Here is a 24,070-nt window from a genome sequence, read left to right as displayed (position 1 = left end):
TTCCTTCAAAGTAAAATAAAAATAAACCTAGAAATGTAGATGAAATTCTTTAAAGAAGCAATTAAAACATCAACAGTTATTAAACTGCCAGATCAAATAACTCTAAATATCAAACAGAACTTTTTAAAAAAAAAAACAAAACATTATAGCTTTAGAGGAAAAGGAACTCTGCCTTTGTCCCAACATGCAATATTTAAAATTGGGAGCAGCTTGTTATTTCGTTAGACTGTTCCCCATGGTTCAGCATGTGGCTTTGCCTTCAGCAGGAATGAATCAGGCAAGCGGTCAAACAGAATGAAAGGAAAAGGGAAGACAAATAATCAATAGTCAAACTATACAACCTCTTTGGAACCAGCATGCTGCTATGCATTCCTGAGGAAAGCTATAAAATATGTATCTCCAGAGAGCCTTGTCAATCAGGGAGCCTCCAAAGCTCCACATAGAGTATTTGCAGACTCTGTTTGACCAAACACTGCTCCAAGACAGGAAGATAGAGAAAAAAGGGCTGAGTAAAAGGTGTCACCCATGAAATGGGAAGAAGAGAATGTCTGTGACCAGACAGAAAATTCATGAATGGTTTCTTTTTTAAAATATGTTTTTATTGACTTTAGAGAAAGAGGAAGGGAGAGGAAGAGAGAGAAGGTGAGGAAGGAAGGGAGGCAGGGAGGAAGGGAGGGAGGAAAGGGGAAGAGGGGAGAAGGGGAGGGGAGAGGGGGAGAGAGAAGGAGGGGGAGATGAAGGGAGGGGTAGAGGGCAGGAGGGGGAGAGGGAAAGAAGGGAGGGGGAGGGAGAGGGAGAGGGAAAGGGGGGGAGGAGAGGGAAAGGGGGAGAAGGCGGGAGGGGGAGAGGGGGAGAGGGAAAGGGGGAAGAGGGAGGGAGGGGGAGGGGGTGAGGGGGAGAGGGGAGGAGGAGAAGGGGGGAGGGGGAGAGGACAGGAGGGGGAGAGGGAGAGAGGGGGGAGGGGGAGAGGGAGAGGGAGAGAGAAAGAGAGAGAGAGAGAGAGAGAGAGAGAGAGAGAGAGAGAGAGAGAGAGAGAGAGAGAGAAACCAATTAGAAATATCAACTGGCTGCCTCCAGTGAATTGAACCTGCATTCAGGGCATGTGCCCTGGCCAGGAATCGAATCGGTGACCTTTCAGTGCACAGGATGTCACTCAATTAACTGAGCAACAGCAGCCAGGCATGAATGTATTCTTAATTCTCTATTTGGGATATTACAATTCTGAATTCAACTGTGGCAAATACTAGTATTATGTACTTCATGGTAGCTGAAGACACAATTTTAGAGATTTTAATGCCCTGGCCAAAAAAAAAAAGCAAATTGATTCAGTTATGAGATCATGCCTGATTTCATTTCAAAATATAGTGTGTTCTACACCTACTATATGCTAGGTATTGTTGGAAGCAGATGGATGAATAAGAAATCATTTCTGCCCTAGAAGAGGTAGCTTAGCAGGGGAGAGAGGACACACACAAAGAACTGCAGTATAGGAAGAATGTGTGAATAGAAGTTTAACAGGTGCAGGGTTATCACAGAAAATTAACTGTCTTTCCTCTAGGAGCCTGTACAGAAGTTGTGCTCCCTCGTCTCTCATCACTCACTGTGGCTTGTTAACTACACCTTAAGGAATCACATATGCTCACATTGGACCCATATTGCCTTTTTAAACCATTCTTTCTTCCCCCTTTTCTTGCCCAGTTACTTCAAAGATAACCTGTCTTTTAGTCTCTTTGTTCTATTCATGAACCCTAAATTACCATAGTCATGACTAATAGCTATATTGGTAAGAGTACCGTTAGTGAGATACCTGTATTAAGGAAAAGGAAAGCCATCCTTTCTGAAGTGAAACTAGACATAAAACCTGTTCCAAATTCTAATGTCCTCTGAAAATACCCAGAAGTGCTCTTCAGAGAAAATATCTCAAAACCTCTATCTACATCCTTAACATGTAATTTACCCTGCTATTCTCATGCTTTAGTATTCAATGTGCTGCTTCTTATTCAATTACTTATATTTAAAAATTTTTTTTATTGATTTTGTACAGAGAGGAAGGGAGAGAGATAGAGAGTTAGAAACATCGATGAGAGAGAGTCATTGATCAGCTGCCTCTTGCACATCCCCTACTGGGGATATGCCCGCAACCAAGGTACATGCCCTTGACCGGAATTGAACCAGGGACCCTTCAGTCCCCAAGCTGACGCTCTATCCACTGAGCCAAACCGGTCTCGGCCATATTTTTGTTTTAATTACTAGTACTCAGACACATGTACAGTATTTTAGTACTAGCACAGATTTTTTGGACTAACCTGGGGTCTTCCCCATCACAGTAACATTGTTTCTACAAGAAAACATGCAATTGCCAAACAACCACCCTAAAAATAATATTTTGGAATAAACTGAGGGTTGCCTACGAAGCTGTGCAGAGGATCCCCTTAATAAATGGGGTCTAATAAAGTTACTTATAAAGTAATTATATGTAAACATAATTTTTCAGTTAACTTTTATATACTGGAAAAAAACTTGAAACTAGAAATGCTTTTTATCCCTAAATATAATATATCACAAGTGTAGGCCCATGGCACTATACACTGAAAACTTCATAGCATGAACAATAAAGAGAAAAGTGTGACTAGGAAGTTATTATTTCTTACTTTTGCTAAAATAATTTTTCTAGTCTCCATAAATTCACTTGAAAGGCCACTCAGCAATGGAATTGGCTCTGCAGTGAAGGCTCATTTTACCACACCACATTGATTGACTGAAAATAACTTTTTTATATGACAAATACATTCCTTCCGAAGAACTACCATGACAACCAAACCACTGGCTTGTGTGATTAGACTATAGAAGACTGATGAATTACATATGCCATATACATTACACAACTGCCATACAGATACTCTGTGGGTTTCAGTTTGCAGTCAAGATGTTAGGAATAAGGCAAGTGGGGATTCTATGCATCAAGCATTGGGCTAAGCATGTTATTTGGATTAACTCATTTAATAGTCACAGCAACCTTCTGTGTGTGACTAGTACTTTATTTATGAGGAAACGGAGGCACAGAGGGTTGAAGGAACTTGTCCAAGGTCACACAGTTAGTCAGTGGTAGAGTCTGGATTTGAATCCAGGCAATAAGCATTAAGTGACTTTCTGATCTTAACCACATGCTATGCAATAATGCCCCCGCTGATTATAAGAAAGATGATAATAATATAATAATGGCAACAAACACTAATATAATGTTGACTACTTAAGGTGCTGTTCCAAATACCTTCCACATATCAACTCATTTAATCTTTACAACAATACCTATGAAGTAGGTACTATTATTATTCTCATTTTTCAAGTGGGAATAGTTTAGCATGGAGAGGTTTAATAATTTAGCTAAGTTATACTACTAGAAAGTAAAAGATATGTTATTCAAATCCAGGCAGCCTGGATCCATTATGATACACTGCCTGTGTAACAAATAAAGCTGGGTTGTAATATGCAAAAGTAGTGGGCTAGGAACTTAGAAAAATAATTCAGGCCCAACTATTTCTTAGCTCTAAAATCTTACCTCCAGTTGAAAAGCCAAACCCCATGCCCCAATCAGAAATTTCTATAATCTTTACCTATAAAATAGAGAAAAAACTTAAACTCACAGGGATAGTGTAAGGATTAAACAAGAATGTTATGTGAAAGTACTTTGGAGAATATAAAGTGCTATATAATTGTATGGAATTAATGAAAAGAGTGATAGAGAGGATAGAAACGGTGGCATCCCTCACTGGCTCTCCGACATCACCCAAGGGGTCCCAGAGTGTGAGAGGGCACAGGCCAGGCCCAGGGACCCCCACCAGTGCACAATTGGGGCCGGGGAGGGACCACAGGAGGGCTCCAGGGCATGTCCAGCCTGACTTACCCAGTCCTGATTGGCCAGACCCCAGAAGCAAGCTAACCTACCAGTGGGAGCGTCTATCCCCTGGTAGTCAGTACGTGTCATGGTGACTGGTTAAATGGTCAGAGGGACAATTAGCATATTAGGCTTTTATATATGTAGTTGTAAAGTGTGATAATTGGAACCTAATACTCAGACAGGAATTATGACCTTCCTCTTATTTGCAACATGGTCTTTTAAAATTTTGGGCTATGCTATTCAGAATAGTATAATGTCTCAGGTAAACAGACCTGAGGTCTATAGTAGGCTAAGGAAAGTTCATTATGAACAGTTAAAGACTGCTGCAAATTGCAACCTGGAGCAATGATAAAGCAATTGCTGGCTGGTATGATTAATATAGACCACTTGACAAATCCATTGCAGCAAATCTAGCCCACCAGATAGTGTGTCTTTCACAAAACTAGTTCGATCCATAAGATGAGCAGTAGTGCTGGAGAAGAATAGAAGTGGCTCTCAAATATCTCCCTTCAATACATCTCTCTGTGGCTTATTGGATAGCAGGATTGCATAAATGGATCATCTATTAAAACTCAATAGTTCTATCCCCACTACACAATAGGTATTCTTTGGGACTATACTAAATAATAAAGGAAAATACTTAAAAATCATAGTAAGAGTCATAGCCACCAACTTATGTGCAATTGCCTACTCAAAGCCTTAGAAACTGCAAAGAGAAGAAATCAAGATATCTGTCTCTACGAGAATCTGGCGCTAGACACATCAAACAATATAGTGGCACTTGCTATACTGACCCCTAAAAACAAGGCTGGAGAAAAGCTGACAATGCCCATGGATTGTCACTATGCGAAGGAAAATTATTTGATAAGTACAGGGCAGTTCCAATTTTATTATTTTCAATAAAAATTATGTAAATATAGCACTCCTTATTTTTACTTTATGTACCTAAGATTTTTATATAACTATATGCACAAATCAAGAAGAAATTCTTCCTCATACACTTTAGAACATTTTTAGAAGGTGAGAAACTTTTTGTTAAAGTAAAATAATAAATAAAAACTAAAATTTTAAAACATAAAAGTTATACTAGAGGCCTGGTGCACAGATTCGTGCACTGGTGTGGTCCCTCAGCCTGGCCTGTGCCCTCTCACAATCCTGGATCCCTCATCTTGCTCATCCTGGCCTTGCTGCACCTGCTGCCTGCCACCGCTATTTCATAAGTGTGCTGTGGTGGAGGCTGGCGAGGCCTGTGCCGCTGCAGCTGTGCTTACCAGCTTTGAGCCTGGCATCTGATGCCGGTGGGTCAGCTGAGTGTTGCTCCTGCTGTAGGAGCGCACTGAGCACCAGGGGGCAGCTCTTGCATTGAGCGCCTGCCCCTGGTGGTCAGTGTGCATCATAGCGACCTGTTGACCAGTTGTTTGGTCATTCGGTCATTCAGTTGCTTAGGCTTTTATAAGATTATTTTAACCATATTCTAAATGGAACTTCCAGTTGAAAAGCCAAATCCCCTGCCCCAATCAGAAATTTCTATAATCTTAAAAAAGAAATCAGTTTTATTATCTGATGTTGTCCAAATTATGGATTAAATAATATAGTCCTGTACTTATTTTCATCCCCACATTCAAATCCAGTCTGAGATCATGCCAATCAAATTTAATCTATGTTCTTATCTCTTGGAGAGTTAAAAGCATTAAGATTATGGTACTGTACATATCTGCTCGACACATATGGATTTAATTGCCTTTGTACCTCAATGGCACAGACATCTATACTATTTTAGTGCCTCCCAGTATTTTTGTCTGTACTGAATAAGTGGGCCAACGAGATTAAGCTCTGATACATTGCACTAGAGGCAATATGGGAGGAACCCTGCCCTGTTAGGTTTTCACACAGGGGATGACTTAACCAGAAGGATCTCTTAGTAATCAGCAGGGTAAGAGTAGGCAGCATGGGGGCTATGTTACTCAAAGGGACTAATTTAAAGAAAGAATTTTTTGTCATTAAACCCCTTTCTTAAGAAGCAAACACCTGGGAATTTAGATAAAGGAAAGTGTTCCCTGGTCTACCGAGGTAGCTAACTGACTGTTGAGAAAAAATAGCTTATGCCAATAGTTGAAGTAAAAGTAAACCCTCAAGGATTAAATGGAAGAGTACTAATTTTAATAAATCTTTTCAGTGATTACATTCTACACTTTATAACCTCAAATGACTTCCATTTCTATGTTGATTTACACTCTAAAAAGGCAGAATTGAGAAGATTTAAAAGTGAAGGAAAGAAACATTTGCGTTCAGAATTTTCTTTCCTTTCAGGTTCCAAGGTTTGAGCTTAAATACCTCTGGGTAAGAAATAACATTCAAGCAGTGTCTCACCACCAGTTCAATACTGATATTTACTGTCGTGGAGGGAGTGATGGGGAATCCCAGGGTGAGTGGAGAGGAGGGGTGTATATCAAAGCCTTGACTTCCTACTGTAAGGAGAAGATAGGTCTGTACAAAGGGGAGAAGCATAGGTTTGAGCTAATTTTTTTTCACCTTGGATTCCGAGAAGGTGGAAAAAAGCCAAGGTTTCTTTGATTTTATAGTCCTTTGTCTATCTAGGTAAGGACAAGTTCAGTCATCTTAGAAAGATGTTATTTTCAAAGCAAGAATAAAAAATGTATGTATAAAATGGAAAACTATTAAGAAGTTAAGCAGAAAATTGCTTTTTTTTCCTTTCAAAATTTGAGTTGCAGAGAAGAATGAGTATAGGAAAATAAAAATATAGTTTTAATACAGCTATTTTATATATTTTTTTCAAATATAACCCAAATGAGAGAGACAGAAATTAAAGACATGAATAAATCAGCTAAAACAGCAACATGCCATGGTGGAAAGGGTATGGAACTTGAAACCAGGGGACCTGTTTTCTAGTTCTCCTCTGCCACTAACTCTTTGTGGCTTGCCTTAGGAAGTGTCTTAACCTTGCTATGCCTCAGTGTCTACCTTCTGTAAAATGAGGGGCTTTTACTAAAGTTTGCAAAGTCTCTTCTAATTGTAGTAACTCAAAATGTGTAAAATAATAAGTAGATGGTATGGACTGAATTGTGCCTACCCCATCCCCAATTCACATGCTGAAGTCCTAACTCCCAGTTCTCTATCTTGAGATAGGGCCTTTAAAGAAGTAAATAAGTTAAAATGTGGCTGTCAGGGTAGGCTTTAATCCAATCTGATTGCTGTCCTTATAAAAAGAGAAGATTAGGATACACATAAATACACCAGGTATATAAACACAGAGAGAAAACTCTGTAAAGAGACAGCAAGAAAGTGGTCATCTGCAAGTCAAGCAAAGAGGCCTCAAAAGATACCTTGATCTCCCACTCCCAGACTCTAAAACTGTGAGAAAGAAACCACTGTTATTTAAGCAAGCCAGTTTGTGCTATTTCAAATGGCAGCAATAGCAAACTAATATATTGCATATACTGTATTGCATCATTTGAGTAAAAACTCTATTTCAAAGGGAATGAACTTTTACATCTTAGCTAATGAACTGTACTCAAGATTATTTTTCTGGAGGTTCAAAATTCTTGGTTCCTCATTTCAGAACTTGTAAGCTTCCCAAACTAGCCACAGAACAAATAATAATTGCTGTTGTGGAAAGTTGTAGCTTATAAAGCCTAATATCAAGGGGATTGAAACCATAGAGTACAATGAAGAGAAACCATGGGTGGTGATTCTGGGGGAAGTGGAGGGGGCACAAAATGAGGGAATGGAGATGGAGAGAATGTAGAGGGATAAATGGTGATGGGAAAATAAAATACAATAAAACATTGTATCACTCTGGGGAGGGAGGGCATGTATGGGAGTTGGGGGGACAATGGTAAGATATGTACACATATAATACCTTAATAAAATAAAAATAAAAACATTGTATCAAACTAACTAAACCGAAGTATTATTAGAACAACTAGAGGCCTGGTGCATGAAATTCGTGCACTGGGGGAGGGGGTGATTGTCCTTCAGCCCAGCCTGTACCCTCTCTAATCTGGGACATCCCTCTCACAATCTGGGACTGTTGGCTCCCAAACGCTTGCCTGCCTGCCTGCGTGATTGCCCCTAACCACTCCCCTGCCAGCCTGATTGATGCCTAATTGCTCCCCTGCCAGCCCAATCACCTCAAACTGCCTTTTCTTGCTGGCCCGGTCACTCCCAACTGCCCTCTTCTGCCAACCTGGTCACCCCCAACTGCCCTCCCATGCCTGCCTGGTCACCCCTAACTTCCCTTTCCTGCTGGTCTGATCACCCACAATTACTCTCCCCTGCTGGCCATCTTGTGGCTGCCATCTTTAACCACATGGGGTGACCATCTTGTGCAAGGGTGAGAGGGTCAATTTGCATATTACCTCTTTATTATATAGGATAGTAGCTGGGGGTCAAAGAATGAATATGACATTTTTGTTAGTAATCATCCTTTCTAAAGGAGAAAGCATGCAGACACTTCTTTTCTGGGATTATTTAAAATGGATAGGTCAGAAATTTTTCCTATTAAAATAAACACTTGGTTGACTGGCTGGTGTGGTTCAGTGGTTGATCATTGACCTATGAACCAGAAGGGCTGGATCCCCAGTGTGGGGTGTGCAGGAGGCAGTCAATCAATGATTCTCTTCCATCATTGATGTTTTTATCTCTATTCCTTCTTTCTGAAATTAATAAAAACATATTTTAAAAAACACACTTGGTCTCTGTCTGAATCTTTTTCATTTATGTTACTTATTGGTATGAAAGAGAATGTAGTATTAATTTACATCTAGCAAGCAAGACACCTTCACCTAAACCTATGCTGTTCAGGAGAAAAGGCATTTAAAAACTCAGTTAACTTTCCATATTTTCACATTTGTAAGTATTTGTCCAAGAAGCACACATGTGGCTTATATTTGCAAATGGTGAAGTTAAACACTTTCTGAAAATGTGATATATATCTTCCAATACTTTGTAATGAAACAGTATGTTAATAAGTTCGTTATCATATTGCATTAATGAGAAATATGAAGCTTTAACAACCTTAAAGTTTAGCTTCTAAAGATCACCACCACATAAGTCCTGGCCAGTGTGGCTTAGGTGGTTGGACTATTTTACCATACACCAAAAGGTTGCAGTTTCAATTCCCAGTTGGGCACATACCAGGTTGCGGATTAGATCCCGTCTGGGCGAGTATAGGAGGCAACCAATCTCTCTCACATTGATGTTTCTTTCCCCCTTTTCCTTCCTCTCTCTTTAAAATCAATAAAAAGCATGTTCTCAAGTAAGAATTTAAATAAACAAACAAACAAATAAATACTACTACATAAGGTTTTCTTGTCATTTTCTAACAATCCATATAACTCATGCACTCACTTTGTGTGTTTTTTAAATGTTATTTTTCAATTATAGTTTACATTCAATATACTAGTTTCAGGTATACAGCACAGTGGTTAGACAATATACTTTACAAAATGTTCCCCTGAATATTTCATTTAAAAAAATATTTTATTGTTTTTTTGTTTTTGTTTTTGTTTTTTGTTTTTTTTTTTACAGAGAGGAAGGGAGAAGGATAGAGAGTTAGAAACATCAATGAGAGAGAAACATCAACCAGCTGCCTCTTGCCCACTCCCTACTGGGGATGTGCCCACAACCAGTGTACATGCCCTTGACTGGAATTGAACCTGGGACACTTCAGTCCACAGTCTGACGCTCTATCTACTAAGCTAATCCAGTTTCGGCTCCCTTGATATCTCTACCACCATTTATAGGTATTATTGACTATATTTTCTATGCTGTACTTTATATGCCCATGATTATTTTGTAACTACCAATTCTTACTTCATTTTAAAAAAATGTATTTTATTGATTTTTTACAGAGAGGAAGGGAGAGGGATAGAGAGCTAGAAACACAGATGAGAGAGAAACATCGACCAGCTGCCTCCTACACACCCTCCACGGGGGATGCGCCCGCAACCAATGTACATGCCCTTAACCGGAAGAAACCTGGGACCCTTGAGTCTGCAGACCGACACTCTAGCCACTGAGCCAAACCGGTTTCACCTTCTTAATCCCTTCACCTTTCTTATTCAACCCTCTAACCTCGCTCCTTTCTGGTAACTGTCAGCCTATTCTATGTATCTGAATCAGTTTCTATGTTGTTTGTTTTAGATTCCACATATAATTGAAATCATATGGTATTTTTCTTTCTTTGTTTGACTTATTTCACTTAGCATAATACCCTCTAGGTGCATTCATGCTGTCACAAGTGGTAATATTTCATGTTTTATGGCCACGTCATATTCCGTTGTATATATGTACCACATATTCTTTATCCAATTGTCTATTGATGAACACTTAGGTTGCTTCCATATCTTGGCTATTGCAAATAACACTGCATTATACATGGTGATGTATATATCTTTTCAAGTTAGTGTTTTGGGTTCTTTGTATATATAGCCAGAAGTGGAATTGCTGAGTCATAAGGTAGTCCCATTTCTAATTTTCTGAGAAGCCTCCATACTATGTTCCACAGTGGCTGCTCCAATTTGCATTCCCACCAACAGTGACAGGGGCACGCCTTTCTTCACATCCTTGCCAAAACTTTTTGTTTATTTATTGATGGGAGCCATTCTAACAGGTGTAAGGAGATATCTCATTGTGGTTTTAATTTTGTGCACTCATTTTGAATTAAAGAAAGGGGAAGAGGATGTCAAGATTAATAAATGAAGAAAGAAAAGTCAACAAATGGTACTGTGGCAACTAAATATTCACATGCAAAAGAATGAAGTTGGATTCCTATGCCATACCATAAACAAAAATTAACTCAAAGTTGATTATAAAGACCTAAAGTAGATCATAGAGACTGAAATTAAAGTACTAAAACAATAAAACTTCTAAAAGAAAACAAATAAATCTTTATCCTTCAGCTAGGAAATGGATTTTTAGGTATAATACTAAAAGTACAAGCAACAAAAATAAAATGTAGATAAATTAGATTTCATCAGAAGTAAAATTTTTTTGTATTTTAAGGTAAAATGAAAGAATCAGAGAAAATATTTACAGTCATATATTTGACAGGGGACTTGTATACAAAATATATACAGAAGTCTTAAAATCAATAAAAACGACATAAAACAAAAATTGGGCAAAGGATTTGAATAGCTATTTCTCCAAAGAATATATACAAACAAACAATAAAAGCCCACAAAGAAGCTGAACATCACTAATCATTAGGGAATTACAAAACAAAACTATGAGATACCACTGTTCACAATAGCCAAAAGGTGGAAAATGCCCTTCAAACAATGAATGGATAAATAAATGTGGAATATTCATACACTAGATTATTGTTTTCCAATAAAATAGAATAAAGTTTTGAGTCATAATATGACCTGGGTAAACCTTGAAGATATTATGCTACATCAAAGAAGCCAATCACAAAAGACAATATTTTATATGATTCAATTTTTATATGAAATATCCAGAATAGGAAAGTCTATAGAGATAGAAAGTAGATTAATGTTTGTCTAGGGCTTAGGGAGGTGTGGGAATATGGAATAACAGCTAACAGCTAGCTATAACTCACTTGTTGGGGAGATGAGAATATTTTAAAATTAGATTATGGCAATAGTTGCACAACTCAGTGAATATACTAAAAACCCATGAACTGTACACCTTAAATATGTGAATTATATAGTAAGTGAATTATTTTCCATTTTAAAAGAGCTAAGAAGAGAAAGTGAAATATTTCATGTATACATCCCTCAATTTACTAGTTTTTTTTTTTTTTAAACTTTTTCTGTTTTAAATGTTAAATACATACTAGGAAAGGCCAACCAACTATCTTAGCAAAGATGTCACTTTGAATTTAGTTACTCCTTGCTATAGCTACTATTATCTTTATTAAAATATCTAAAATATCTATTTTGACACAGTAAGTCCTGTGATGAATTATATTGAAGTGAAATAAATATGAAAAGGTCATAATTATTTAAGGTTAGTCAAGCACAGCACAGCAATAATATTCTTCAATAAAAGTATAATAGTTCCATTTACTTTAACACCAATTAAATAGTTAATTGCTATGGGCAATAGTAAACATAGAGATGACTGTTCCCTTTTAAGATGATGATTGTCGAACCCTATTGTCCTACACACAAGGTCTGCAACCAAATATTGATTGTGATATGCAAACAAACATCCACACTTAGGGAGGTAAACAACCCATTATCAGGAGACAGAACAATTGGCCTAACTGGTTTGGTTCAGTGGATAGCACGTTGACCTGTAGACTGAAGGGTCCCAGGTTTGATTCTGGTCAAGGGCATGTACCTTGGTTGTGGGCAAATCCCCAGTAGGGGGTGTGCAGGTGGCAGCTGATCAATGTTTTTCTCTCATTGATGTTTCTAACTCTCTATCCCTATCTCTTCCTCTCTGTAAGAATAATCAATGAGATTATTTGAGATATTATAAATATCTCAATATATTTAAGAAAGGGAGAGAGAACAATTAATAAAACCAGGCTCTGATGTGGAAACATAAAACAACCAAAGTTAATATGTCAGACAGTATTAAAATGGTGGACAACATGAAAAGATATATGGGCAATTTCAGCAAAGAGACTTAAACTACAAGAAAGAATGGATATGCTATTTTAAAAAAAGTAACATACATGTCCTTTATTGGTTTGTTCAGATATTCTATTTCTCCATGAGTCAGTTTGGTAGGTTGTATCTAGAAATTTTTAAATTTCTTTAAGGTATCCAATTAGTTGGCATATAACTGTTCATAGTAGTCACTCATAATTTCTGTGGCATCAGTTGCAATGTCTCTTCTTTCAGTTTTGATTTTGCTGTGTCTTCTTTCCTTTTTTCTTATTTAGACTAACAAAGGGCTTGTTTATTTATCATTTCAAAAGAACTGAGTTTTATTGATTTTTTCTAATATATTTCTATTTTGTATTTAATTTATCTAATCTTTTTAAAAAACTATATTTTATTGATTTTGTACAGAGAGGAAGGGAGAGAGATAGTTAGAAACATGGATGAGAGAGAATCATCGACCAGCTGCCTCTTCCACACCCCCTACTGGGGATATGCCCGCAACCAAGGTACATGCCCTTGACCAGAATCGAACCTGGGACCTTTCAGTCCCCAAGCTAACGCTCTATCCATTGAGCCAAACCGGTTTCGGCTAATTTATCTAATCTTTATTTACTTGCTTCTGATAACTTTGGGATTAGTTTATTTTTCTTTTTCTAGTTTCTTGAGATGTAAAGTTACTTTGCTTATTTAAGATCTTTCTTAATGTAGGCATTTATTGTGATAAACATCCAGTTAGTACTGCTTTTGCTACATCCTATAGATTTTGGTATGTTGTGTTTTCCTTTCCATTTGTCTCAATAAATTATAATAAAGGCCATATAATAAAAACCCAAAACTAACATAATACTCAGTGGTGAAAAAATTTAAGTACTTATTTTAAGATCAGGAACAAAGCAAAGATTCTCACTCTCATCATTTATATTAAACATTTGTACTTGAAGTTCTAGCCAAAGTCATTAGGCAAGAAAATAAAAATAAGTAAAAGGTATCCAAATTTGAAAGGAAGAAGTAAAATGATCTGATTTCAGATGAGATGATCATGTGTGTAGCAAACTCTGAAGAATCCACAAAAAAATCTGTTATATAACATAAATTCAATAAAGTTACAGGATACAAAATGAACATATAAAAATCAGTTATTTTACTATAGACTTATGAGCTAACTGAAAAGGAAATTATGAAAATAGTCCCATTTACAATAGTAAAAAAAAATAATAAAGTACTTAGGAATAAACTTAGGAGGTGAAAGATTTCTATGGCTGAAAACCATAAAACATTGATGAAAATTAAAGAAAGTACAAATAAATGGAAAATTATCCCATGTTTATAGATTTGAAGACTTATCATAAGTGTCTGTTCTACCTGATGCAATTATAGAGTCAATGCAATCAATATCAAAATCACAAAGGCAATTTTTTACAGAAATAGAATAAAAAGCAATTCATATGGAACTATAAGGAGCTTAAATAGCCAAAGTAATCTTGATAAGGAAGAACAATGATGAAACCATCATACTTCCTCATTTAAAAATATATTACAAAGCTATAGTGATTTAAATTGTATAGTATTACCCCAAACAACAAAACCCAACGATATAGACATGGAATAGAACAGAAAGCTCAGAAATAAACCCATGCATATATGGTCAACTCATCTTTGAGCAAGGTGTCGAGAATGTACAATTGGGAAAGAATACACTCTTCACCAAATGGTACTGGGAAACCTGGATATCCATATGCATAAGAATGATATTGGACCCTTATCATATATAAAAATCAACTCAAAATGGATTAAAGACTTAAATGTAAGACTTGAAATTATAAAACTTAAAACATAGGGACAAAGCTTCATGATATTGGCCAAAACCAGTTTGGCTCAGTGAATAGATCATTGGCCTGCGGACTGAAGGGTCCCGGGTTCGAGTCCAGTCAAGGGCATGTACCTTGGTTGCGGGCTCGGTGTGCAAGGGCAGCTGGTTGATGTTTCTCTCTCATCGGTGTTTCTAACTCTCTATCCCTCTCTCTTCCTCTCTGTAAAAAAATCAATAAAATTACCCCCCCCCAAAACAAACAAACAAACAAACAAAAAAACACCCACAAAGCTTCATGATATTGGCCTAAAGCAGCAATTTTCAACCTTTTCCATCTCATAGCAAACATAAACTAATTACTGTCCTTTTCATGGTGCAGGGCAGCAAGATGGCTATGAAAATTTCCAAGAAGAGGAAGTGTGTTGCTGATGGCATCGTCAAAGCTGAACTGAATGAATTTCTCATTCAGGAGCTGGCTAAGATGGCTACTCTGGAGTTAAGGTCCAAGTTACACCAACCAAGACAGAAATTATTATTTAGGCCACCAGGATGCAGAATGTTCTTTGTGAAACAGGCCAAATATTATGGGAATTGACTGTCATGGCTCAGAAGAAGTTTGGTCATCCTGAAGGCAGTGTAGATTTTTATGATGAAACTGGCTACAAGAGGTCTATGTGCCATTGCCCAGGCAGAATCTCTGCATTACAAACTTTCTAGGAGGCTTTGCTGGGTGGTGGGCCTGCTATGGCATGCTACAGTTCATCATGGAGAGTAGGGCCAAAGGCTGTGAGGTCAGGGTGTCTGGGAAACACCAAGGATAGAGAGCTAAATCCATGAAATTTGTTAATGGTCTGATGGGGACCCTGTTAACTACTATGTTGACACTGCTGTGCGCCATGTGCTGCTCACGCAGTGTGTGCTGGGTATTAAAGTGAAGACCATGCTTCCTTGGAACACAAATGGTAAGAGAGGCCCTAAGAACCTCCTGTCTGACCATGTGAGCACTGTGGAACCCAAAGATGAGATACTGCTCACTCCAATCTCAGAACAGAGGAGTGGGAAGCTAGAGCCTCTTGCCATGCCCAAGCCAGTAACCACAGCATAACAGGGTGTCCTTCACAGTTCGATCTGGAGTCTGCATGTTATTCTATAAAGACCTTTAATAAAAATATTTTTAAAAGAAAAAGAAAAAGTCCCATAAACTAATTACTAAAATTCTGCACTATACCAACAAACATATCTTTTGCCGATATGACTAAAAATATAGGGATAGTTTTGACTAATTTACTAAAAAAAATAATAGTAATTACCTACCCAAAGTGACTGTTAAAAAAAATTAGGTGCCTATACTTGTGTGAAAGGATTTCTGGTACCAAAAATTAAACTAATTAGATGCAACCTTATTATATGACCTATATATTTATGGTTCAAAATAGCGCATTCATATCAGATTATAGCTGTTGTGTTGGTTGTTTTCACTTTTTTATTTGACAAGCTAAGGGAAAAGAGGTCAGTGCCCCTGACAGTCAGGCATTGCACGTTTTAAAAATTCTTGCAGCGCACTGGGTAAAAATCTTTAGTCAAAAGCAATGATTTCTTGGATTTGACACCAAAAACACAAGCATCAAAAGGAAAAAGAGACAAATGGAACTACATCAAGTTAAATACTTTCTGCACAGGAAAGGAACCTCACAGAGTGAAAAGCAACCTACAAAATGGGAGAAGATATTTGCAAATCCTATTATTTATAAGGGATTAATATTCAAAATATATAAGGAACTATTACAGCAAAAACACAACCCAATTTAAAAATGGGCAAAGGACTTGAATAGACATTTCTCAAAAGAAGATATACAAATGGGCAACAAATAAGATAAAAGATGTTCAAAATCACTAATCATCAGTGAAATGCAGATCAAAACCACATTAAGATGTTATCTTACACCTAAGATGGCAATTATTAAACAAAAAACAAGAGGTAACTCCCTGATTCCTGATCAAGGCATATACCCAGGTTTCAGGTTTGGTCCCTGTTTAAGGTGCGTGTGAGAGGCAACTGATTAATGTTCCTCCCACCCCTCCCCTGCCCTTCTCTCCCCCTTTCCCTCCCCTCCCCTTCCCTCCCCTTCCCTTCCTTCCCCTCCCTTCTCTCTCTCTCTGGAATCACTGAAAAATATATCCTCAGTTGGGGATAAAAAAAAACCAAGAGATGGGTGTTGGTGAGAATTTTCTCATGGTCATTATAATCTTATCTAATAAAAGAGTGATATGCAAATTGACCATACCTCCGCTACACACACCAGCCATGCTCACCGGCCAATCAGAGCGAGTATGCAAATTAACCCCAACCAAGATGGCTACGGCCAAAGAGAGCAAGAGGGAGGCTTGGGTTTCCCAGGCAACAGAAGAAGCTAAGCTTTCGGCCTACCCTAGCCGGCCTAAGCCTCCACTCAAGGCTACAAAGTTTCAATTATAGAAGGTAAACAAATTCAAACAGAAATGGCAGCAGCCATGGAGCAAGCAGAAGGCTTGGCTCCACTCCAGGCTACAAAGTTTCAATTGTAGAAGGTAAATAAATTTCAGATCCCAGTGCCTCCCCTTGGGTCGCCAGGGGGGGGTTGCTGGCCTGCAAACCACCACAGGCCCCTCACTCAGGCCGCCCCACTCCCCAAGGGAACTCCCACCCTGATCTGGGACACCCTTCAAGGCAAACCAGCCAGCCCCAACCCATGCACACCAGGCCTCTATCCTACCTAATGAAAGAGTAATAGGCAGATTGACCATTACTTCAACACACAAGATGGTCACCACAATATGGCCAGCAGAGGAGGGTAGTTGGGAGGGACTGGGCCTGCAAGGGAGGGCAGTTGGGGGTGATCAACCCTGCAGGGGAAGGCAGTTATGGGCGACCAGGCTGGCAGATGAGAGAAGTTGGGGGCAAACAGGCTGGCAGGGAAGCAGTTAGACATCAATCAGGCTGGCATGGGAGTGGTTAGGGGGTGATCAGGCTGGCAGGTGAGCAGTTGGGAGCCAGCAGTCCTGGATTGTGACAGAGATGTCCGACTGCCCATATAGGCCCAATAGGACATCCCTCGAGGGGTCCCAGATTGAAGAAGGTGCAGGCTTGGATAAGGGACACCATCCTCTCCCCCACCCTCCCTGCATGAATTTTGTGCACCAGGCCTCTAGTATTATTCATAATAGCTAAGGTGTGAAAACAACCTAAATGCATTTCAACAGATAGATTTTTAAAATGTAGTATATAGATACAGTGGAATATGATTAGCCTTAAAAGTAAAAGAAATCCTGCTATTTGGGACAATGTGGGTGAATCTGGAGGGTATTATGCTAAGTGAAATAGCCAGATATAGAATGACAAATACTGCATGACCCCACTTATTTGAGGCATCTAGAGTAGTCAGATTCATAGAATCAGAAAGTAGCCAGTTGATTTTTAAGTGATGGTGGGAGGGGGAATATGAGCTGTTCTTCAATGCATATAAAGTTTCAGTTATACAAGATGATTAAGTTCTAGAGATCAGCTCTATAACATTGTACCTACAGATAATAATACACTTAAAATTTTGTTAAGAGGTAGATTCCATATGAAGTATTCTTACAATAAAAAAAACAGGTAATAAAAATACATAGTAAAAAGTATTATAGAAGTATGATGAACTTTTAATTAATTATATATGTTATAATATATTCATAATGGTATATAATATTTATACGTTACTGCTCCAGATTTTGGGATGTTTTGGTGTCAGTTTCTAAAAAACTATTTTTTGTAATTTATTTTCTCATTCTAAGTAAATATTAACTATTATACCATCCCCCAAATGTCAATCAATGTGTGTGTGGATAAACAAACTGTGGTACATTTATGCTGAGGCATACTACTTAGCAAAATTGGAATGATTAATAGGATGTAGTGGAATCACAGATGAAAAAGGAAAAAGTTAGATGAATCTCAAAGGCATTTTGCTGAATGAAATAAACCAATTTCAAAAGGCTACATGCTAAATTTATGCATGTACATATTTATAATAATAAAAGCATAATATGCTAATTAGATCAGATGGTCAAACAGCACACCTACCTTTTGGATGAAGTTGGGGCTGCGAGGGCTGAGTCCCTTGCATAAATTTCGTGCATTAGGCTTCTAGTATTCATATAATAGAGGCCTGGTGCACAAATTCATGCACTGGTGGAGTCCAGCTGGGATGGGCCAGCTGGGGCGGGGGAGAGGGAGGGGTGGCAACTGAAGGTGGGGCTGGCCAGGGCGAGGGTCTACAGGTGGTTTTCCAGCTGGCCCTGCCCCCAATCCGGGTGGGGATGCCCACTGGAGGGCAGGGCCGGCTGGGGTGAAGGGCTGCCAGCAATCTGGTCATTCAGCCATTCAGTCTATATGCATATTACTCTTTTATTATATAGGATGCTTGAAAAGACAAAACTACAGTGACAGCACATATCAGTGATTGCTAGCGATAAGTGGAAAGAGGTAGCTATGAATAGAAACAGGTTCTATAAAAGAGGTTTTTTTTGAGTGATAGAACTCTTCTGAATCTTGACTGTGGTGGTAGTTAAATGAATCTATCTATACATGTATTAAAACTCATAGAATGGTACAACTCTCCTCCTCCCCCCAAAAGTACATTGTACTGTATGTTAATTTAAAAAGTTAAATAATAGGCATTAATTTATCAGTTCTCCCAATATTTTGGAAACCTTGCTTGTCCAAATATCTGGTATATCTAGCACAGGCCACTGAGGGTTAAATGTCCTTAAGAACCTTGCTCATTGATGCTAAAAAGGTACTTGCATTACTTCTATATTGGATATCTCAATAAACATCAATAATTCTTTTCACAGCCCTGGGTTCCACTCCATTTTTCCAAATTCCATTCCACAGGATGATTTTCATATCAACCAACTATTCAAAAGTACCAGTCCTCTACTCTCATTAACATCTGAACAAGCTGCTAAAGTCTCTTCTACTTTTACATACTCATAATTTTCTTCTCACTTCATTCAATTATGCAGTGAAGATTATTAGGTACAAGTGAGGAAGCAATCAAGTTTGGGTATAGATAGTATCAGTGGGTTCCAAAGCACATCCCCCCCCCGGAATCTGAAGAGACTATGATTTTCTTTCAGGCCCATCTGGTATTGCTCAGTGGTTGAGCATCAACCTATAAACCAAGAGGCCATGGTTCGATTCATGGTCAGGGCACATGCTCAGGTTGCAGGCTTGATCCCAGTGTGGGGCATGCAGGAGGCACTGATCAATGATTCTTTCTCATCATTGATGTTTCTTTCTCTCTCTCCTTCTCCCTTCCTCTCAGAAATTAATAAAAATATATTTTAAAATTTTTCTTTTGAAGCATAGTAATCTCCATCTCATATAAAATTACTGTTTGAATTCTCTGCTACTGTTAGACAGTCACTAGTCCTGTAAACTCTGTCACTTTAAGACAGTCTGTTATTCTATAAAATGACTTTGTTTTTAGATCTAATAGAAAAAGATAAACTTAACTGCCTGACCTTGCAAGCTAGCCATCCAGTGTAATAGACTAATACTGATAATAATTATGCCAAGTACAAACTCATTATGTATTCAAGGTTACAACTGTCTATAACAATAACTCATAGAGCCCTTTGTAATTCAAACAAAGAGGCTTGAAGAGTATAAATACAAACAAACTTCCTGTATGGGTTGCTCAGAGATTTGGAAAAAGACACTTTCCCCTGGGCCATGAGCAATAAGTGACTCCTAATTAATTGGCTCATTAAGGCATCTTGTATTTCATTCGATGATTTACAATACAACACTTTCAGTACTTCTCAGGAATTAATTGGATAAATGTTTCTGCGGATTTCCCAGGTGCTCAGAATTTCCAAAATATTTCTGGAGTTATATATTTGGTAATATTGGAACAAATCTATATTCCTTCTCAATATTAATAAGTCAAATTGATGAAGGTAGGGACCACATTGTTGTTGTTTTCTAACAGAGGCAGTCCCTTCTCAACTATTTTATTTCTTTTTGGTACTTGGTGGAATTAATAACACAAACAATAGCATGAAGAAAAAAAGTATAACTTTCATGAGTTCTATTTCTCTATCCCTGTTTTAAAAAATAATTGTTTCTTTGAAAACTAATTCCTTGAACATAACAAACATTGACTCCTGTATTAGTCATCTATTGCTATTTAGCCAATGACCCCAAAACTTAAGTGTACTAAAACAAAAAATATTTATTATTTCACACTTTTTCTGGGATCTGAAATTCAGGAGCAGCTTAACTAATTAGTTCTGTCCTAATGGTCAAAGGGTGTAATAAGGGTGTAATCAAGATATCAGCTAAGGCTACAGTCCTCCAAAGACTTGACTGAAAGCGGAGAATTCTTCTAAAATGGTGAACTCACAGAAGACCTCAGCTATTTTCTGGTTATTCATAGGAGGCTTCAATTCTAGGCTCTCTATAGAATGCTTGAGTAGCCTCACAATAGGGCATTGGCTTTCTCCAGAACAAGTGTCCAAGAGGCAGTTTTTTTGTTGTTGTAGTTGTTATTTCAATAAATATTTTTATTGATTTCAAAGAGGAAGGGAGAGGGAGAGAGAGATCAATGATGATAGAGACTCATTGATTGGCTGCCTCTTTCATGCCCCACAATGGGGATTGTTTCTGCAACCTGAGCATGTGGCGTGAACGGTAATCAAATCATGATCTCCTAGTTTAGGGGTGTCGAACTCAATCAGAGAAGGGGCCAAAATCTCAAATCCAGCCTAAATCGCGGGCCGAATGGTTTACTGAACAGTCATAAACTGACAATGTCATAAACTGACAGCGGAGTGCAGTGATGACAGCGCGGTGTGGGCCACATTGCAAGGCCTGGCGGGCTGGATTTGGCCCGCGGGCCTTGTGTTTGACACATGTGTCCTAGTTCATAGGCTAACACTCAAACCCTGAGCAACTCCAGCCAAGTTCAATGTTTTTTCTGACATAGCCTTGAAAGTCACACAGTGTACAACACAGATAAGTCCTAGTCATTGGGGGAAGGAACAAAAACAATTATGTGAACATACCAGGAAAATTGGATAAATATGGGCCATCTTAGAGGTTTTCTATTACCATTCCAGACCAAGGAAAGACTTTTATAACTTCTCAAACTAAGGTTTGATCAAGGCCAAAGGCTAACCAATTAAACCTGGCAAATGAAGGCAAACACAGAAATGATATCTAACATTGTTAATTGTACATTCTCCTTAGGATGTCAAGTATTTGACAAATAAAGTCTTGTACAGGTAAGGCTGAAGCTATAATTAGGCACTGGGAGACAAAAGCACATCAAAGAGAAAAATGAAAAATAAGTATTCTGAAAAGCCACAAAGGAACAGAGACCAATTTCACTGATGTTCCAATTAGAAAAATGTATGAAAAATATATCCAAGGGGAGAGAAAAAACGGATGCCAAATAGGCAGACATGTAGTACACCTGGTCCCAAGGGCCAGACTGGAAATACAGCTAAATCTAGAGAACATCCATCCAGAATTAACAAATTAGACCCAGTTGAGGAGACAACGTACAACACCCAACTGTGAAAAGGAAAAACCACAGGACTGCAGGCAGCCATGGGGTCTGAACCCAAGACCACAGCCTCAAAATGCTGCCCTGTGAAAGGTGGCCCCCTGCAAGGCAAAAGCAGCATAGTGCTGGGGGGAGAGAAAACATCATGTTGTTTTTGTTTTGTTTTGTCTTTGTTTTTATTCTCTAACTCAGAACACAGAATTTGTCAATTGAAATCACTCACCTAAGTCTTTGGTGCTGGGAGGAAGGCACGGATTTGAGGTACCTGAGGAGGGAAGCAGGGCAGGGAGACATGGCCAGGAATCCTGCATTGAGACCTTCTTAAGTTTCCAAACCTAAGTGGCCATTTCTGCCTAGAAGAGTCAACCCCTGCCAGTAGCCTCAAGGCAGGAGATACAACCTGCCACACCTTGCATTTTGAGCTTTACAGAGGAAACAAAGGCAGAGGCCAAACTTAAGGGTCTGAATACTCACAAGGAACCCTCAGTGATTAGATTGAAAGATGGGCAATCCACACCACTATTTTGGGTACCAGACTGATAAAAACTACAGGTTGCTAGCAATCCCATTGGTCTCCATACAAGGATTGCTGACTGACCAATGGCAGAGTAATATTTTGGGCCATTCATGGAGGAGTAGCTCTGAGCCAGGAAAAAAACACACACCCATCTTATTTCCTGAAAGCAGAACAACACCAATGCACCTCAACCCCTGTCAGAAACAGACACTTGAGTGATTAAGATTGACAAATAGTAGACAGGCAAAGAGAACAGACTGGCCTTGCCTGCTTGCAGCCAAGGCCTGTGGAGACAGATAAAACCAGAGGACAGGTGGATCACTTGGAGCTTCAAACAGGGTGCTGAAAGCCAAAAGACAGTACCTGACAGTGGTCAGCACCTAAGTACCCAACAGGAAGCCCAGAATTGGCAGACAGAACAGAACAATGGTGTCCTAAACCAGTTCCTATGGGGCATTAAAACTCAGCTGAGGCAAACAACACTTCACTTTTTAAAAAATATGGATCTTTATCTGCTTTATTCATGTGTTATTATTCTAGTCTCTGTTGGTTTATTCATATATCTAATTTCCAATTCCCTGCTCCTACTTTATTCCCCTTCTCCTTTCTTTTTATTCACTACTCAATTTTTCTCTCTTTTCTTGATCTTTTCCTCTTCTAATTTTTAAACTTGTTTTACTTCCTAAATTTAGGCCTATCTGCTCTCTCCATTATTCACATTTTTTAATGTATTTATTTTATCTTTCCTTCTTGTTTTCCCATTTCTTTTCTCCCTCCTCTGTTCAGGGAGTTAGAAGACAAGGTAGAAAAAACAAAACAAAACACCCAAACAGAGCAGCAACTGAAAAAAAAATTTAAAGCAGGAAGAGAGTCCAAGGGAGCTTTGGGACAATGTGAAAAGAAACAACATCTGCATAATAGGGGTGCCAGAAGGAGAGAAATGTGAGCAAGGAATAGAAAACCTGTTGGAAGAAATAATGACAAAAAATTGTGTGACTGTTTTCTTCTGACTTGCAGAAGAAAACAGTCACACAAGTCCAAGAAGCACAGAATCCCCAAAACAATGAACCCAAAAAGACTGTCACCAAGACTCATCAAAATTACAGTGGCAGATGCCAATAACAAAGTTAGAATCTTAAAGGCTTCCAGAGACAGAAAGTTAACCATAACACTACCAACAAATTTCTTAACAGAAACACATTAGGCCAGAAGGAAATAGCATGAAGTATACAAAGATATGAAAAGCAAGGGATGGAATCCAAGAATACTCTTTCCATCAAGGCTATCATTCATAATTTAAGGTGAAATCAGGAGCTTCACAGACTAAAAAAGGCTAAAGGAGTTTATCATTACCAACCCAGCAATGCAATAAATGCAAAAGGGACTATTATAAAAAGAAATAGAAAAAGAATAAGGAACACAGGCATAAAGAATATAAATGGCTACAAACAAGTACCTATCCTATATAATAAAAGCCTAATACACAAATTGATTGAATGGCGGAATGATGGATGCAACAACTGGTCGCTAATGATGCACACTAACCACCAGGGGTAGACACTCAATGCAGGAGCTGCCCCTAGCCTGCAGGCACCAGGCCAGCCAAGCAGATTCCAGTAGGGGGCCCCCCAATTGCCCCGCCAGTTTCCC

General features: G+C 38.5%; 1 protein-coding gene and 1 pseudogene across 6 annotated transcripts in view; one reads left to right on the top strand and one right to left on the bottom strand.

The window, feature by feature from the left end:
* The window catches only part of EDA (ectodysplasin A), a 480,683-nt gene that overhangs the window by 111,296 nt on the left and 345,317 nt on the right, over positions 1 to 24,070 (bottom strand). The gene's annotated exons all lie outside the window — the stretch shown is intronic.
* Positions 14,697 to 15,413, top strand: LOC311614668 (small ribosomal subunit protein uS3-like; annotated as a pseudogene). Its single transcript has one exon. The product of its transcript is annotated as a small ribosomal subunit protein uS3-like (transcript).

The sequence above is a fragment of the Pipistrellus hanaki genome (genome assembly GCF_964339955.1).
Source record: "Pipistrellus hanaki genome assembly, chromosome: X".
Lineage (NCBI taxonomy): Eukaryota > Metazoa > Chordata > Mammalia > Chiroptera > Vespertilionidae > Pipistrellus > Pipistrellus hanaki.
Note: the sequence above shows the minus strand (reverse complement) of the source record. Positions and strands in the feature narration are given on the sequence as shown.